Raw genomic sequence first — 18,541 nt, 5'->3', positions numbered from 1 at the left:
TAATATCTCAATAAAGTCAACAAAGTTTTATAGGCCTTACATCAAATTCAATAAGACTTTCAACCTAAAATAAAAGTATAGAGATTCTGCTTCTAATCACTCTTCCATTTATATCTTGTATCATCTTAATTCCTCAACATCTGTAAAAATAGTAAAATAGGTGTTGGGTATAAAATATCCACAGCCGAAGTCCTCAGCAGGATCGACTACATGACAACTCCGCCCGGACTCCTACGGGAGCCGGACTCCGCCGACAACGTCAACCGCAAGCGGACTCCGCCCGGACTCCTACGGGAGCCGGGCTTCGTCCTCAACTCCAACAGCTGCAAGCAGCCTTCGTCCGGACTCCTACGAGAGCCGGACTCCACCGACAACGTCAACCGCAAGCGGACTCCACCCGGACTCCTACGGGAGCCGGGCTTCGTCCTCAACTCCAACAGCTGCAAGCAGCCTTCGTCCGGACTCTTACGGGAGCCGGACTCCGCTGATAACTTCAGCAGCGAGCAGACTCCGCCCGGACTCCTACAGGAGCCGGACTCCACCCTCAACTCCAATCGCTGGTAAGCCCCCGTCCGGACTCCTACGGGAGCCGGACCTCTCCTTTGACTTTAATTGCAGGGAAACTCCACCCGGACTCCCACGGGAGCCAGGCTTCGTCCTCAACTCCAACAGCTGCAAGCAGCCTTCGTCCGGACTCCTACGGGAGCCGGACTCCGCCGACAACGTCAACCGCAAGCGGACTCCGCCCGGACTCCTACGGGAGCCGGGCTCCATCCGCAACCCCAATCGATGGTAAGCCCCCGTCCGGACTCCTACGGGAGCCGGACCTCTCCTTTGACTTTAATTGCAGGGAAACTCCGCCCGGACTCCTACGGAAGCCGGGCTTAGTCCTCAACCCCGACAGCTGCAAGCAGCCTTCGTCCGGACTCCTACGGGAGCCGGACTCCGCCGACAACATCAACCGCAAGCGGACTCCGTCCGGACTCCTACGGGAGCCGGACTCCATCCTCAACTCCGACGTCTACAGACAGACCGTGTCCGGACTCCGTCCGGACTCCTACGGGGGCCAGACTCCGCCAACAACTACAACCTCAGGTGGACTCTGCCTGGACCCCTACGAGAGCCGGGCTCCGTCCATAACGTCAGCTGCTGGTAAGCCTTGTCCGGACTCCTACTGGAGTCGGACTCTGTATCTGATTTTGATTGCAGGGGATTCACCTGGACTCCCACGGGAGCCGGGCTCCACCCATGACCCCAATCGCAAGGAGGACTCCGCCCAGACCCCTACGGGGGCCGGACTCCGACTGCTGCCGAGCTTCAGCCAGTAGATCTGCACTCCCAGGCCACAATCACGGCCACGACCCTGCTCCACTTCCTGCGACGGACTCCGCGCAGCTCCATCACTCCCTGACAGGCCGCAGTAACGGTCGCAACACTGCTCCACTCTCTACGACGGATCCCACGCCCACGCGGCTCCATTACTACCTGACAGGCCACGATAAACGGTCGCGATCCTGCTCCACCTCCTGCAACGGATATCGCACGATTCTCCCATCCGTTGGCAAGATGCGACAGCATCCGCGCCCCACTTCCCGGGCAGATTCCACGTGGCACGCCCCAGTGATGGCCACGGGTCTACTCCACTACTCTTCGCAGTAGATTCCTCCTGACTATGGGCGGCCCACTACCAGGCGGTTACAAACGTCGCCATCAATCCGTTACCTCCTCTGTCTATAAAAAGAGGGACCCAGATACGTTATTCTATAAGCTCATTTCTTATCTCAAAAACTCTGCTAAATTCTCCGTTCGAGCACTCCATTCTTGTTGAGGCAGAGAACTGACTTGAGCGTCGGAGGGTCTTGCCGGAGCAACCCCACCTCCGGTTTAGACTTCCTTTGCAGGTCCCGGCGGCGACCGCGGCTTCCCCAACTTCAGCTTCTCCGGCGCAAGCAGATTTTTGCACCAACAGGAGGTAATGAGCTAGACAACCCAGTAAGCAATGATCACTTTCAATAAATTTTTTTAGATATTTAAGTAAATAATTATTTATAAAAAATAAACATATAAAGTTTCTCAATTCGAAATCAGTTTCGATTATGCAACATAGTTCATGTCAAATTCATTTCTTTTTCAAAAATTTGAGTTTCTTTCGAGATTTCAATTTTTTTCATTCTTAAGTTCTTTTCATCAACCATGAGTTATGACCATATTTTTCTTATGGCAGAGTCATAATACCACGTATCTTCTTACGGTGAGCTGTGAATCATCTGGCAGCAAAGTTCTTCAGAACTGCTGGTCTCTCTGACGGTTTGTCGCTGGTCTCTCTGGTGACATATCGCTGGTCTCTCTGGCGACATGTCGCTGGTCTCGCTGGTGACATAAACTCTTAGGATAAATTAATTGCCAACGTGTATTCCCCATTGACGGGGTCCTTTATATAGTCAGATTGTCAATTCATATTGTTCTTATATCAGAATTCTTCATAAATCATATTTTATATTCTAATTTCGATAAGAAAATATATAATCATGTAGTATCAAATCAATCGATATAATGCATCATAAAATCAATATGTTCAATCATGCTTCATCATAATATATCAAAATATGATATTTTCATAATAAAATATCATTCATCCAATTCATGCATTGTTTCACAAATTATGTCAGAAAAATATATTATAATTTGCTGATAAATCTTGAAAAAGTGAAATATTACTTATCTCGAATGTATTTCAATAAATCCACATAATTCTATAAATTTTCTTCTAAGTTCTTCAGTTCATAAATCATATCATAATATCCGATTATCAGGTGTCAATGATACCTATACGATATCAAATTCAATAATTAGAAAGAATACAAATATCATATTTCAATGTTTAGATTGGGTCCGATCATCTAATTTCATCTACTCAAAATCTAATTAGGACATAAACGATCCAAAATTTGACTATCAGATCAAATCAGATTCGAAGTGATAGGACCAAGATTTGTTCATCGATTTCATAAAATCAAGTGAAGAAAAAAATCAGAGGAGAGAGAATTCATGAGGTACAATTCGAATTAATCAGATGCCATAGTCCAACATCTCGATTGGTGTGATCAACATAATCTAATCAAATCATGGTTAAATCGAAATCATGGATGATCAAATTGAGAAATATTCGATCTGATCAAGACGAGTACCAGCACATTGTCCGATAATCATAGATCAAGATTCTTCATTAAAATCAGATCAGAAATATTAAAAAAAAATTTATTCATAAATCTTTTTAGAGAAAGAAATCGATCAAAAGAGAGAAACAATTTTAGAGAGAAAAAATTCTAGAGAAAAAAAAATTTAGAGAGAAAAATTCATTTTAGACTCCTCAAATGATATGATTCGACAAATCCGATCGATCAGATCAAATCATGCCGAGATTATCATATGGATAATTTAATAAAATCATGAAAAATAGAATCTTAAAAATACCTAATCTGATCAAATGGGTGCCGGTGTACCGTCCGATGATCACAGATCAAAAATTTATCACTAGGATCATTTAAATTCATCATCATCCTTCTCAAAATTCTAGAAAATCTTAAAGAGAGAAATAATTTAGAGAGAGAAAATAGAGAAAAAGTAGAGAGAGACTAGAGAGAGAAAGAGAAAGTAGAGAGAAGAAAAGAGGGAGAGAGAGAAAGCAAAGAGTCTATATTTTTTTTTCTATTTTTCTTCTACTTTTTCTTTTTCTTCTTCTTCTTTTCCTTTTTCTTTTCTTTTTCTTTTTCCTTCTTCTTCTTCTTTTTCTTTTCTTCTTCCCACGACTTGCCTTGGGTCGAAACAGGGGATTCACACTCTCCTCAATTAGTTAGCCGACCGATGGTCGATTGGCACGAGACTGGTCGGTGACAAGAGGGCGACGATGGGCGGCTCGGAGGGACCCAAACTGGTGGCCGACAGCGACCACCGACGTCCGAAAGATCGAAGAAAAGAGGGTAAAAATAGAGATTTCTTCCGCAATAAAATCCGACGACTTCGGTTGCCGGTGATCGTGCACACGGGCACAGGAAGGAAGGAGGATAAGAGAGGGAGAGAAATCGGGCTTACCTCGAGCTCCGATGACTGCTGTGGCGAGGAATCGAGGCGAGCACGGTGACAGGCTCTTGCGAGTGATTTCTAACGATCCTCACCGTTTGGCTTCGATTTTCTTTGTGAGAAAAAGGGACAAGGGTCTCCCTTTAAATAGAGCCGGAGGGGAGGAGTTTGACTCCTCTCTGCGGTGATTTTTAACTTCGATTAGGAGTCGATCGAGAGGAAGAAGACTCCCTACGGGAGTCTTCTTCAATTTTTTTTTTTTTTTTTCGGCTTAGTGGGCTGGGTTTAAGGCCTAATTGGGCCAGGCCATAACATAACCTCCATGTTCAAACATCATTCCTAGAAAACTTGTTAAAACATTTGCATAATAAGAGAAAAATAGTAGAGAGAGAGAGAAAGAACTTTATAAATCTATTTCAATCACATTCAATAGATCTCAAAGTTTATATATACTAATGTATAAGTTCCTTATAAGAAAAATAATATAGGCTAATACAAGATTATGCTAATAAAGAAAAATATTATGGGCTAATATGAGTGGTCATATGATCCCTAAAACTATATGATCTCTAAATCATATAATCACTTAAAATCATGCTAACAACCCTCCTCAAACTCAAGATGGTATTATAGGTGCCAACTTGAGTTTAGAAACTAGATTATGAATATACTTAGAAGCTAATGTGGTAGATTTGAAGCTGATATGATGGACCAAGAGCTGACATGGCAGCTAAAAATCCGATCTAATAGACTAATGTGTCAAGCTGATGTGACAAAACAGAATATGATATGGCAAAACATGAGTTGACATAGTTGCTCAAAACTGTTATAACAGATTAGGAGCCGACTTGGTAACTCAAAATCTGATATGGCAAACTGATGTATCAACTAATGTGACAAAATAAAATCTAACATGATAGAACAAAATTGACATAGCAGCTCAAAAGTTGATGTAGTAGATCAGAGAGCTAATACAGCATAGTAATATGTCTAGCAATACTGACGTAGCTAATGATATGACAGACTAACACTATAGAGTGACATGCGATTATTGTGGCTATGTTAGATGACGTGGTTATGAGAAGACACAAAAGGTGGCAATTGCAATGGGCAAGCACTCAAAAGAAGCAGTCGAAAGTCGACGATCCTTATAGATGGAGGCATCATAGAAGAAACAAGAGGATCTTTATAGATGGAGGCATCATGGAAGAAACAAGAGACCTCTAAATGGATGGTGAAGGAGCTGAAGATAATAAGTGAAACTGAAGATAGAGAGAGAGGCCAAACGATGATGAAGAGAGATGACCGAAGATCTAAAGCTGAAAAAAAAATGGTGAAGAGGAGCTACACATTCATCAAAAAATAAATGATCTCTAGATATTAATCTACCAAAAATAGAGGATCTATAGATGCATTGAAGAACAGAAAATTTATAGAAAAATAGAGATCGATAAATCGGCAACGGGATCTTCAAGGTCTCTAGACACAGCAATGATGGCCATAGCAGAGGTGAAAGAGATGATGACAACATATTAGGTAAGTGGTGGCTCTGATATCATATTAAAATATTTATAAAGAAGAAAAAAATAAGAGAGAGAGAGAAGAAATTTATATTTCTGCTTCAATCACATTCGATACATTTCAAAGGTTATATATACTAGTGTACAGACTCCTTACAAAGAAAATAATATAGGTTGATATAGGATCATATTAACAAAGAAAAATATTATAGATTAATATGGATTGTCATGTGATCTTTAAAATCATGTATTTTTTCTAAAATCATATGATCTCTGAAATCATATAATCACCTAAAGTCGTACTAACTAAGCTTATGAAAATCCAAAATGTTAAAATCTCTTGAGACTTTTGTTTGTTAATAGAAAACCTTGATTTGATATTTCTTACCATGTCAATATAGATAAGGTCTAGTTGGGTTTTATCTTTTGATTCTTAAAATTAATTTACTTAGCAACAAACTTCATGTTGTTAGTTCGCTAGTCGATACCTTCCTCTCTAAGTGGTCTTAGGTTTAAACCTGAGTAGTTCTGGTAAATCTCAAAAATCTATTCAATAGTACTGGTCAATTTGGCTTTCCTTTCACCTCTCATATAATAAGATATATAAATTTACTTTTATCATGCATCACACTCCCCTTTTTCTATCTTTATAAAACATGAATATGATTCTAAGGTCTTGTCTGAATCCCCAAATAGATTGTAGGGATAAAAAACCTACATGATGACAGAAAGGTGAGAGGAAGAATGGTGACAAGAGTGAAGAAACTAAAGCTATGAATTGATCTAGGCAATCCAATCAAGCTCACCTTGAACTTAATAAAGTTGAGCTTGAACTTGACTCTCAAGCTTAAATTAATTTCAATTTAAATTTGAGAAAACCCTAGGCTTGAAATTTATATGTATACTTTTATAACTATAGATAATCAACTAATAAAATAGATTCAATAGTTGTCGAGGTGCAATTAAGGCTTAAGTTAGTGGATTATTGTAATTGTTAGAATCATGTTAGAACTTTAATATAAGCTCAAATCTCTCTTTCTCTCTCTCTCTCTCTCTCTCTCTCCTTCAAACTTAAACAGAGCTTAGTTCAAGCTTTATACAAGCTAGATTGATGTCAGCTCTACTTATGGTTATCGAGCCAATTAAAATATGCTCATGTTTGGCTCACTTCAAAATTAACTTTGATCAAGTGATAAACTAACTAAGCTTGATCTCAAACTTCATGCTCAAAACTATATTTTTCAGGTCCAATATCGGTCAAGCTTTACTCAATTACAATAGTTCAACAAAAACTAATGCAATTGAAGAAGGCTCTAAATTATACAATCCCAAAAAGTTCGTGATGTTGGCCATCTTTCACAATGTGATTTCTAATATGTCAATTTTTTGAGTTAAAAGACTTGAGATTTCTATAGTAAATAAAAAAGCCTCAACTCCCAAAACACTCGGAGAGAAAAAAAATCTTCTTAAGAGATGTTTGGATATTCGATAAGTTTGGGATGAAAACCTGAAGGGAATTGGGTATATTGGTCTATCTAACATGCATTCTCTAATAGCCTATCCAAATTCAGTCCAGATCCTAGTTCCTGGGTTGCAGGAAAGAAAAGATCTATGGAGATCTTTTTTCTTTCCACAGGATTTGAATTGGGTAAAATTTAGTTGATACAAAGCCTGCTTAAATAAACAACCTAATCTATAAATTCTACAAAATTCTTAGTCCAATCTAGTAGAAATAGCTAAACATGCCCTTAATATTAAACATGTAAGGATTAGTCCATGAACAATTTATGAAGCCATCCCAAATGTGTCCTGCTTTTTCCCTTTTTGTGATTTACATACAAATTAATTTGTTATAGGTTATATACAGATAGCACAAGCAAAGATGTTTACACACACCACTAAATTTTTCAATTACTAAGTTCTTAAAAATTGTCTAACGACCATGTCTACAATCTCATGCACTTGAAAAGGATGATGATAATTTTTTTTCACAATCTAATCGAACAATAGTTGTAAGGACTGATTTTTTGAGCTGTTTGTTTTGGTGCAATGACACTCGTCCTCATTCATCGAAATAAAGCAGGGCATCATGTTAACTACTTGTTTTGGACCCTCACCACCAGTGCGGCTCTCATTTTGACGACAAAATTATTCTCAACATTGCATCTAGCATGTGGACATGCAGATCATCAATTACAACTACTCATTTGAATAAGAATAAGCAACATTTTTGTGCATCATTGGCGGTATAAAAAAATCTGACGTGGAACGTACCACTTTATATAATTAATCCATATAGCCATCGCTTTTCAATACATGTTTGATATCCACAGTTTTATTTTTTGATTTAAAAATTTTAAATGACAAAAATATTCCTGTCCTTTGTAAAAAATTATGACATCTTATGCCATATTATGATATCCTGCAAGCATGCAGGAAGTTATAATTTTAATACAGAATATCATAATATACTCCAGATATTATAATTTTTTTCAAAGAGCAGAGATATTTTTGTCATTCAAAATTTTCAAACGAAAAAGCATAACTGTAATATTAAATGCACTTTGAAAAGTGATTGGACAAAAATGCCCCTTTTATATTATGGCATCCTGAACCATATTATGCATCCTGGACTATATTATAATCTTACATGTAGAAAGTCATAATTTGATACAGGATGTCATAATTTTCTAGGCCATATTATGACATCCTGGTGTATAGAAGTCATAATATGCCACAGGATGTCATAATTTTTTCAAAGAGAAGAATATTTATTATGCAAAATTTTTAAAAAAAAAATAAAACTGTAAGCATTAAATATTATTGGGAAGCAGTGACTATGGGACTAATCACATAAAATGATACACTCCATGCCGGATTTTCTATACCAGGTGCACAAAGAATTTCTCCTCGAATAGGAATAAAGTCCTCCGTTTTCATCCGTACAGCTCAGTTTCAAACCCAGCCCACAGCCGAATTCCAGTCCAGATACCTTCACCATGGGCCCACCAATTGAAGCCCAATTAGCCCAAGCCCAGCCTATCATCAGGCTTTAAAAGAGGAAGCCGGGAAAAAACGCGAGTTATGCAATGTCATCGGCTACCATCAACTCCTCCCTACCCCCCGCTCCTGGCGATTCTCCTCTCCTCCGCCCCCTTGCTTCCACCCCGCCTCCTCGGCTCAAAGGATCTCCGATCCATTCCCACTCCTCCCCCTCCGGCGATAAGCCCGCCTTCCCCAGCGGTCGATTCGCGGTTCAAGAAGGCCCCTTCTTCCCCTCCTTGGCTTCTCGGAAGCTCTCCTCTTACTTGGCCTCCATCTCCTGTTCCTCCCCTTCTTATTCTAGGGTTTCGGGCCGGATCGGGTCCGTGAGGTGCGAGGCTATCCGAGAAGGATCGCAGCCGTCCTTCGATGATCGGACAGTCTATCAGGAATATGCAGCCCGTGGACTGTTGATCCATCGGACGTTCGCGAGGTACAACGTGTTCTGCTTATCCTTTTTAGAATTTCTTTTCGTTTGATTTGTATTCTTGGTCTCTGTGGATTTCGATTTTGGTCTATGTGGTACTTCGATTTTGATAGCTTGGTTTCTTCGTGCTAGCTTCGAGAAAAAAAGATAGAAACTTTGTTATTAAGAGTAGTATGTTTCTCGTTTGGTGACAACGTTGACCGAAGAAGTTGTGTCTTTTCTGGATGCAAGTGTACACTTAGAAAAGGTTGCACAAAGATGTTGTTTATAAATGAAATACAAGTTATGGGGAAAAAAATATAGTATTAAAAAAAGAGAGAAACATACAAGACTCAGAAAGGATGATTAATCAAGGCAACCAAATTGACTTGTGTTGTATGGCAGCATATACGTCTTGCCAGATATGTGCATGATATGGATATTTGATTTCCAACAAACAAGCAATTTCTGTACCAGAGCATCAGTTTGCTTCCAAATTTCAAGAAACAATGACCTCCAAAAAGGCATCTGATATAATGATCTTGTTCCAATTTCGCATAACAAGCATGTTAGCTCTTACTCAGAAGTTAAGAATCTGATTGGTTTGGTGGTGTAAGATAGGCTTTTCATAAAATGGAATAGCATAGAGTCTTGTGGATCAGTTTGTTGAACTTCAACTCTGCCAATCTCCTATCCACAATGCTCACCACCACCAGCACCATCGCCTGTCCACCACCCTTACTGCTATCAATGCCTCCACTAACTTTTGGCCCATTCTCACCTCCTTCTCCAACACCATCCTCCACCATCATGTCAAGAAACATGGATACATCTATCAAGGCCCACTGAAAGACTTTTCCCTATGAATGCCATCTTCTTTCTAGTGTGAAACACTCTAATTCATTCTTAGCCTCCTAGACGCGGTTGGTATTGGCAAACCATAAAATGTGGCGGTTATTGTACATAACCATAAGCAAAATGCTGCCATCATAACTTCCATATTTTTAAGAAGATGTGCATAGTAAAACACCATTAACATTACAATCTGGGACATTGGCTAGCGTGGAAGAACTTGCCATTGGTGGTTGGAGGGTTAGGCTATGCTCGTTATGACGCAAGGATATCTTTGGTTGACTCGCTTTCAAGGCCTCTTTATCCTTTTCTATCAATACATATTCTTCTAGGTCAATGATATATTAACAATCTTAACTTCCAAATCGCTTTGCAAGAACATAGTGAAGTCTTCAAAGCTTGTTATCAAAGTCTTAAATCCTTGGTGTTATCTCAAGATCCCATAACATATCTCAAATCATGGATCACCTTAGAGAATTATAGTGTTTCAAATCATAGGATTGATTGATGCATCAATTGGTGCTGAAGCCTGTAGTGGGATGGCTATTTCTTCTCTTGGCAATCAACACCACCCAACCCACCTTTTGTTCTTGAATGACATAATGAAACCCCATCTTTCCATAGATTTTTGTGTGGATTCTAATCACATGACTAAATTGGCATCTTGAACCAGAGGACGAAATGTTGCTTTCACTTTATAGTGGTTAATGCATGCTAGGTCGATCTAAGTAAGGGAACCTTTCACAAGCATCTTGTACTTCATCCTTATAGCCCTTTGCATACAACTGATAGGTCGTGGGAAGTAACAGTGGCTATTTCCAAATTTAATCTATGCAACATTCTCCTTTATTCATGTTTGTCCACTTCTAATTTTGTGACCTTGACCAAAGGAGAACGATTATCTTCTTCTTAGCTGGTGGCTGTTATGGAGCTGGTCATGTTGAATGATTGGGGTTCATGAAACAAAAGAATTGCTTGATGGCTCGACAAGTGCTAGGTCAACTACTAGACCTCTCTCTCTCTCTCTTTTTCTCTCTCTCTCTTTTCTCTCTCTCTCTCTCTCTCTTTCTCTATCTATCTATCTATCCTGTGGCGGTGGAGTGTGGGAAAAGGCTGACTGGTCATTAATAGGTATGGGTAAGCTAACTAAGACGAAAGAGTCTCAGAGTGGTCATATGGACTGCCAATGTGGAAGGTCTAGAAGGAAAGTTCTATTGGTGAGACCAAAGCGGTTCATAGCACCACCTAAGAAGAACTATCACCTTAAGTGAGCCTGAGGTTTTATTGTTGAGAGCAAAACAGGAGTTTCATGGTGGCATTAGGGGACTGGAGTTCTTACTTCTTAGACCACAAATTGCTTGGTGGGTCCATCAGTGCTTGTACCATCGTTAGCCCATTGTTTCACTTCCTAGGGTACAATTGGAGAGAAGGATGGCTGGTTGTCAGTGGGAATGCGGTACCATGAACATAGAAGGAACATATATCTTGGCTGCTTCGACTGTTTCTGTAGTGTTACTAAGAAAATGTGGTTCGAACAAGGAGATGGGGAGTGAATGTCTGTGATTCTATGAAGGCATGCTATAGGTGGAAGATGGTTGATTTGAATTCTCTTCAATTGTTTTGGCTGTTAGAGCATGGATCCCTAAGGTGAAGATCTGTGTTGAGGCTGCCTTCCTAACAGAATTGCTACTTTCAGCTAAGAGGAGTCAAAATGTTCATGATATTGTTACTTGTGCTCATGATGTTTTGAGGAAATGACATTTATTTCTATATTTCTTATAAGTTGGCATCATGCCATAGATCTTGAGAAAATGGTGGATTAAGATTCCTATATTGGTGTTCTTTCCATATGGAAATCTGTCTTTTGTGCCTTTGGTAATAAGGTTCCTAGTTTTGGATACATGGCTGGAAGGGAATGGATTGGAGATTATGCTTTAAGGTATACAGAGCTTGTTTCTAGATTTTCGATTTTTTTGTTCCATCGCACTTCATTTTGAGCAGTTCCTAAGGATTAAAATGCAGCAAAAAAACCTCGATGATAAAACTATATTTTCCAGCAGTCAAATGGCAATTCTGTTTTATCCCTGTCTTCTTGGAAGCTCTGTCCTTACATAGCTTCTATCCTGATTCATCCCAGGTTATTGTAGATTCCTCATGTCTCTTATTGATAACTAATCATTGTGCCACTTGAGTTAATAGTGAGACTAAAATAAAGTGCAAAACAATAACCTGTCATCGTTGTTTTTAATGAAGCAAGCAGTAACCAACCAATGGCAACTAATTAGACTACAAACAGAAAATCTAGAAAAATAATTTTATGATCATGAATGGAAAAGTTGAAAAATGAAGGATGGGTAGCAACGTTGTCAAGGATTTTGTGATTCTAGTGACCTCTAACAGCATATGTGCCTGACAAACTTTCTATTGACCTGGCTGGTTATCTTTAACATGAGCAAAGAAATCATGAGAGGTCAAAAACAACACAGATTTTCCTTTTTCTAGATCATATATGTTACCATCAAAGTATACTATTATAGCATGCTGGGAACTAAATTTAGTCAGAATCAAGAAAATGGGGCCTTGGGCAGATGAAGAAGTGCTGATAGAGTTGCTTCATCCCTCAATTTCGGATCCTCTTATCTTTGAGCAATTCTGACTTAGTCAAAGTTTCATTTTTGGTCTCATTGGTTTTACTAAGTTGCTTTATGGCCTTTCCATTCCTGAGAGTCATAACAGATTTGGCATATTCTGAAAAAGTTTCAAGGGCATTGGAACTGTTAGCATATATTGCCCCTTCGGGTTACTCTCAGTCTCAGGTTGACTAGGCAACTTTCCTCCTCTCCTATTAAATGCAGTAGCTAGCTGGCCGATTTGGATCTCTAGCTTGGCTATGGATTGCGTATGGGAGTGAAGGATCTGGGTGTTGGTTTCTAGTCCTTTCAATGCTTGTAAAATCTTCTCTTCAAAAGGCGAATTATGGGTAATTAGAGAGGATTGAGGAACATTTTGAAACTGTGGACAGGATGTATGCTTATAGGTCGCATCCAGGTGATTTGGTCTTTGTACAGCCGAGTTATTCACTGATTGTGATTTTCATAAAAAGTTTGGATGGTTTTTCTAATCTGGATTATAAGTATTGGAAAAGGGGCTATTACCTAATCTATAAGCAGTTTAGATTTGGGTTTGGACTTGCTGAATTTGCTTTTGTATAAACTCAAGAAATTGGAGTGCGGCTGGGCATTCACTCACAAAGTTGGTGTAAATCGAACATAAAGCACAAAAATCTTAAGCAGGAAAGGATGGAGCAAGAGAGTGTCTGATGTCTAGTAAGCGATCAAATTTTTGGGACAACTCATCTACTTTACTGTGGATATCTATGAAATTTTCAACTTCATAGATTCCATCTTTTTTGGGCAAAGATGGGTTTATCTCTACAAGAGGCAGACATGTGATGTAAGAAATTTTCACCAAGGGTTTCAAATGATTGTCATGCCTCATCCTCACTTTTAGCATAAATGTCTCTCCGCATGAGGCGTCGATCATTTGTCAGTGTTTCTCTGACAATTTATCATAGAAATACTGAACCAATTGCTATTTAGAGACTGCATGGTGTGGACATTTATGAACGAGGTCCTTAAGTTTCTCTCATATTTCATGGAACAATTCTTCATCCATTTGAAAAAAACTAGTGATGGCTTTCTTAATTTGATTGGATTTTCCAATTGAAAAGTATTTCTTGAAAAATTCTCTTTGGAGTTGGTCCCAAGTTGAAATGGTCACTGAGTCTAATGAATTTGGCTAATGTTTGGCCTTATCCTTGAGCAAAAAGAAAAATAATTTCATTCTAAGAGCATCATCAGAAAAATTTTAGATTTTAACAGTGCAGCATATCTCAAGAAATTTATTTAGATATTTGTATAGGTCCTCGTTACTAAGTCCATAGAAAGAAGGCAGTATTTGAATGATACTAGACTTAATCTCATATTGGGATGCCTCTACAGGAGGCATCTGAATACAAGAAGAATATATATATGAGGATAGGATGAAATACTCTTTTAATTGACAAGGAGGGTTGACTTCACCATGTGCAGCCATATTCCTTGAACGGATAGTTCAATAGTCTTTTCAATTTCTTCGTCTAATGGCTACAATTTTGATTGCAAAGATCGACGACCAAGCATGTAACCAAGAGTTCTAGATTAGAAGAATCCTATTCTATTGTATTTTTTTTTATTTTAATTGCAAACAAGTTTTACACAAAAGATAAACTTTAGCTAAGGTTTAATCTAAATCTAAACAGCTTCTAACTATTCTAAGTTTATCTTCAAGCCCTCCAAGTTCAAAATTAACCAATCAAACTGACCAGATAAGTATAAGATTGATGGGAGGCTTCCTATGCTTTCACAATGGTCCTAATTAAATAACCACGCTCTTCAGGATTGTATATCCCTGAACTACTTTTCTTAGACACCAATCGATCGATCAATTCCAAATTTGGTCCAACTTTAAGTTTCCTTGTTCTAATGAGCTCGAATTCCTTAGGATCTAATGTCTAATTAATTTTGTTTAGGGTTAGATTAATGCAAAATGAAATGAACTTATTTGTGGGTCAAAGAAGAGTGATGAAATCCTTACCTTATCTTGTATTAAGATTTGTGCCCTTAAGATTGATTTGAGAATGATATGCAACAAACAAGATGTCCAAACAAATTAGTTTTTTTTTTGTTTTTGTTTCTAATGTCACTATATGTATTATGATATTTCTTTTTAATGTTGAAACAACTATGCTAATGGTTTCCGACAACGGTGCCAAAATTTGATATTGTTGCAAGCACCAAAGATAATAATTTACTTTGACTCAACTATTATGTAGAATAGTGTGAGATTAAGTGTCGAATCTTAGGGATCAATGGGCTGAGTTGTGTTCAAATTAGAGAATATGGTGAAGAAATAAGAATTTTAGGATTTAAGAAAAATAAAAGAAACAAGTTGATAGAGATAAAGTTTGAGAAAAATCAGGTAAAAGAAGTGCCTCAGGATTTTCGAATTCGTTCTTAATCATATATTAGTATTTTAATTAAAGCAATCTAGATCACTAAAAATTATAAGCCTTAGTGATGAGTAAGAGATAAATCTATAATTTAGTACTCAACATAGTTTATCATACTGAGCACGAATTGTATCTTCAGATCACAACTCATCTCTATGTAGTCATAAACTATTTGAGAACAATTACTACAAACAAGAAGTATTACTATTAAACACCATGAATAAAATCATAGAAATTATTCATATTTGCAAAATATTTAATACTATTTAAAAAGAAAGAAGCCTTACAATATTCAAGTAGTTGATTGCGTAAGAAAAAAATATACAATAAGATTCAAGAAATCAAATACAAATATGGACTTAAGGATTTATTTACTCCCTGAAGATGAAATGTTTAGCGCTTATGGGTTGGATCTTGCTCGCTGCCAAAAGCTCTATCTTCTTTAAATATTGGGGAAGAACTTGAAGAAGAAGAAGAAGCAGAACCTTCTTATGCCGCCACAAACTCTCTCCCAAAACTCCAAAACCTGGCAGCCTCCCTCTGTTCCTCTCTCTTTACTTCTCTACAATTTTTCTCCTTCTCCCCTTGGGCTGCCCACACCTCTTTTTATAGCCCTCAAGACCTCACAAAACCCTAGTCGCCCCAAGTCTTTCCTATCTTGGCTCTTTCCCCTTTTTTCTTTGGCTCTCCTCTTTAGGCAGCATCTCTTGATGGACGGTGGAGATTTAGAGACCTTGCTTTGCTTGTGGTTGCTTGTGTTTTGTTTGTGGTTGCTTGTTACAGCCACACGCCTCTTCCATATTTGCTTTGCATCCAAATTTGCTATGAAATCTTCTCCATTCATCAAGCATTGTGACCCTCGGGCTTGGATGTGCACATGACAGGCTTGGGCTTGGACTCAAGCTTCGTCTTGGGCTTGGTAACAGCAAATGTTGGGGGTCTTTGCTAGTTGGTGTGTAATTAAGTCTTCATAATTAACAATTCCTGGAAAAGAACATAAGAAGTATCAAATACTAAATAATAGAGATTAAATATCAAAATTTTAATACTTCTTATGTCATATTAATGCACTGATCACTAGTCTCAATAGATGGTATGGACAATTAATGAATGCAATTGTATGTAATTAACATAAACAATGCATACTTTTGATCTTGAAAAGACATATCAAATTGATTTGAACTACAATGTGTGTAAGGATATCTAGTTCCTTATGGAGTGTCTTTGCTGCTTGTAGATATCAGGATCCTTCTTGATCATAGTTAGACCGGAATTTGGCTCTAACCAAATATGGTGCTCAACTACTTTCCACAATTTGAGCTTCTTAGATGACCATCCTGATAATAATCTGATGTCCAATACTAGGCTAGCCATCCCATCGAAGGGAAGATCGAGGCAGTAAAATCAGACTCATAATTTGGCTAAGATTGTTGAGGGTAGCAACCACCCAAATGCGATGTTTCAGACATGGGATATCTACAAGGGTCATATTGTGGTTGTGCAGAATAGATTTTGGTGTATCATTCGTATCCAAATACATCTAGGGACCCTATTCTACATGCTAGATCATCTACGATGGTGCTATGTCCCAAATATCATGAGGGGCATGTCTTCTATCTCCTGTATGCTATCATATTCTTGTGAGCTATAGGTTGTGCACCATGGTCGGTATCCTATGAGGCATAAGCGAACTGCAACTTACCGATAAATCGACTAAGATGGTTGCAAGTCACATGCACCCTCGACTAAGACCATAAGGTTATAAATTGCATGCGCTCTCATTGTGTCCATTGCTACTTCCCTAATAATTAGAGGCATCATTACTCGAACCATCATTGTCATCAACACTCGTATTGTGAGATGATCTAGACAACCGCTCATCTGACGGCTCATTGATCTCAGAAAATTAATATCTAAATATTTCTCCTTAATTTTCAAAGAATAAATTAATATATAATTATATAATATCTAAAAATAATTTAGTTTTTAGTTAATTTACCATTAGTTTATTTAACACAATAAGCCCTTTTGTGCTGTATGTATACGCATGACCTAATATTTTCTGTTTTGGCTTCAATTATTAATAAACCTACGTAAAGAACTCCACTATGATGGTAATCAAGTGAAAGGTTCTAAAACCCAAGTTGCATGCACTAAAATAACAACCCTGATAGAAATGCTGTGCCTTCTTTCTAGAGATTAGTTTGCTGCATTTGTTCTTGATTTATAAGCATGTAAAGGTGAAAATTTTGATAGCATGCATAAGAATAACAGCCCATGTTGTCAGTGTTCATATTATGACTATGTTGTGGCCTGTAGGTGGCCAGATTAATGTGCATTTATGTACCATAGATATGAAGTTCACATTCTTTTTATTGCATGATTAAGATTTACCTGATTGGTTAGTTAACTTGTCACAGGTGATCTTATATAGGTCTGGATTAGTAACAGCAGCTTTGTCATTAGTAATTGCTGCTTCTGCAGCTTTTCTTCCTGAAGGCAATATCTTGGGGGATGTTATCAAGCAGGATATTGACTTCTTGTATATTATTGGTGCTGGAGGTTTAGGTTTATCATTATTACTGATTCACATATACATCACTCCTATTAAACGCTTCCTCCAAGCTTTATGGGCAATTGGTGTTTTTGGATCTGTTGGAACCTATCTAACTCTTGCTCAACCTCTTGATGAGAGCTTGGTAAGATATGTCATAGACAACCCAGCCGCCCTGTGGTACGTTGGGCCTCTCTTTGCAGCATTGACTGGTCTTGTCTTTAAAGAAGGTACACATAAACTTTTTATGTTAATATATAATTTTCTTCATCAGTAGCATGCCACTTTTCAATGGTTTCTTGCATTACCATAATTATATATTTTTTCTATGCCTCAAATGTTTAACTGTTGAATTATGTCTCATATAGAAGATATTGAATTGTGTGCCTGCAATAATACGTCTTTTCTTTTTGTTTGACTAAATTTCTTTCAAGTTCTCTGAAGTGGCTCATTTTATGAAGTGTAAGGTTCTCTGATGTGGCTCATTTATGAAGCCAGTTTTATAAAATCCTGTTTGGGTAAATGTCATAGCTAACACAAAACCAACTGTTTGCTATTGGATTTGTTCCCAGCTTTTAAAATCCTTTTAAATTCTAGATTTCTCTCAATATCGGCCTTTCTCGTCTGATTTTTTGACACATATCTGAAGCATTCTCTGATCCAAGTACTTGTTTGTCACTACATTGATCCATACCACTTTACTTCGTGCTTAAATGCATGCAGGATGTGCCTTACTAACATCTCTCCACATCTATTTTGACTAAGGTTTCAATTTCAGTTCTGCATTGATAAAAGTAGTCATTTCAGTAATTGCTTTATTATTGTTTTTTCTAGATCTTTTCCCTCTAAAGCTTTCCACTAATTCAATTTGGCCTTTGAATAAATCCAGATTAAATGGCTATCATGTAATGACACCTCATTGAATCCAGATCCCATTCTGTCTATTGAACGAGTTCCAGATCTCATTGTTCTCCAGTTCTTTATCATCGTCCCAGTTTCCCTTCCCCTCTCTTCTAATCCACACTAGAATCCTGTAC

General features: G+C 38.2%; 1 non-coding gene and 1 pseudogene across 1 annotated transcript; both read left to right on the top strand.

Annotated features, from left to right (window-relative positions):
- Nucleotides 1–8,689: 8,689 nt before the first annotated feature.
- On the top strand, nucleotides 8,690–18,541 carry LOC140859665 (uncharacterized; annotated as a pseudogene).
- LOC140851330 (small nucleolar RNA R71) lies at nucleotides 13,502–13,607 on the top strand. Its single transcript, XR_012134082.1, has one exon. It is a non-coding gene; the product is annotated as a small nucleolar RNA R71 (small nucleolar RNA).

Source organism: Elaeis guineensis, chromosome 8 (genome assembly GCF_000442705.2).
Source record: "Elaeis guineensis isolate ETL-2024a chromosome 8, EG11, whole genome shotgun sequence".
NCBI lineage: Eukaryota > Viridiplantae > Streptophyta > Magnoliopsida > Arecales > Arecaceae > Elaeis > Elaeis guineensis.
This window is presented reverse-complemented; position numbering and strand designations above follow the sequence as displayed.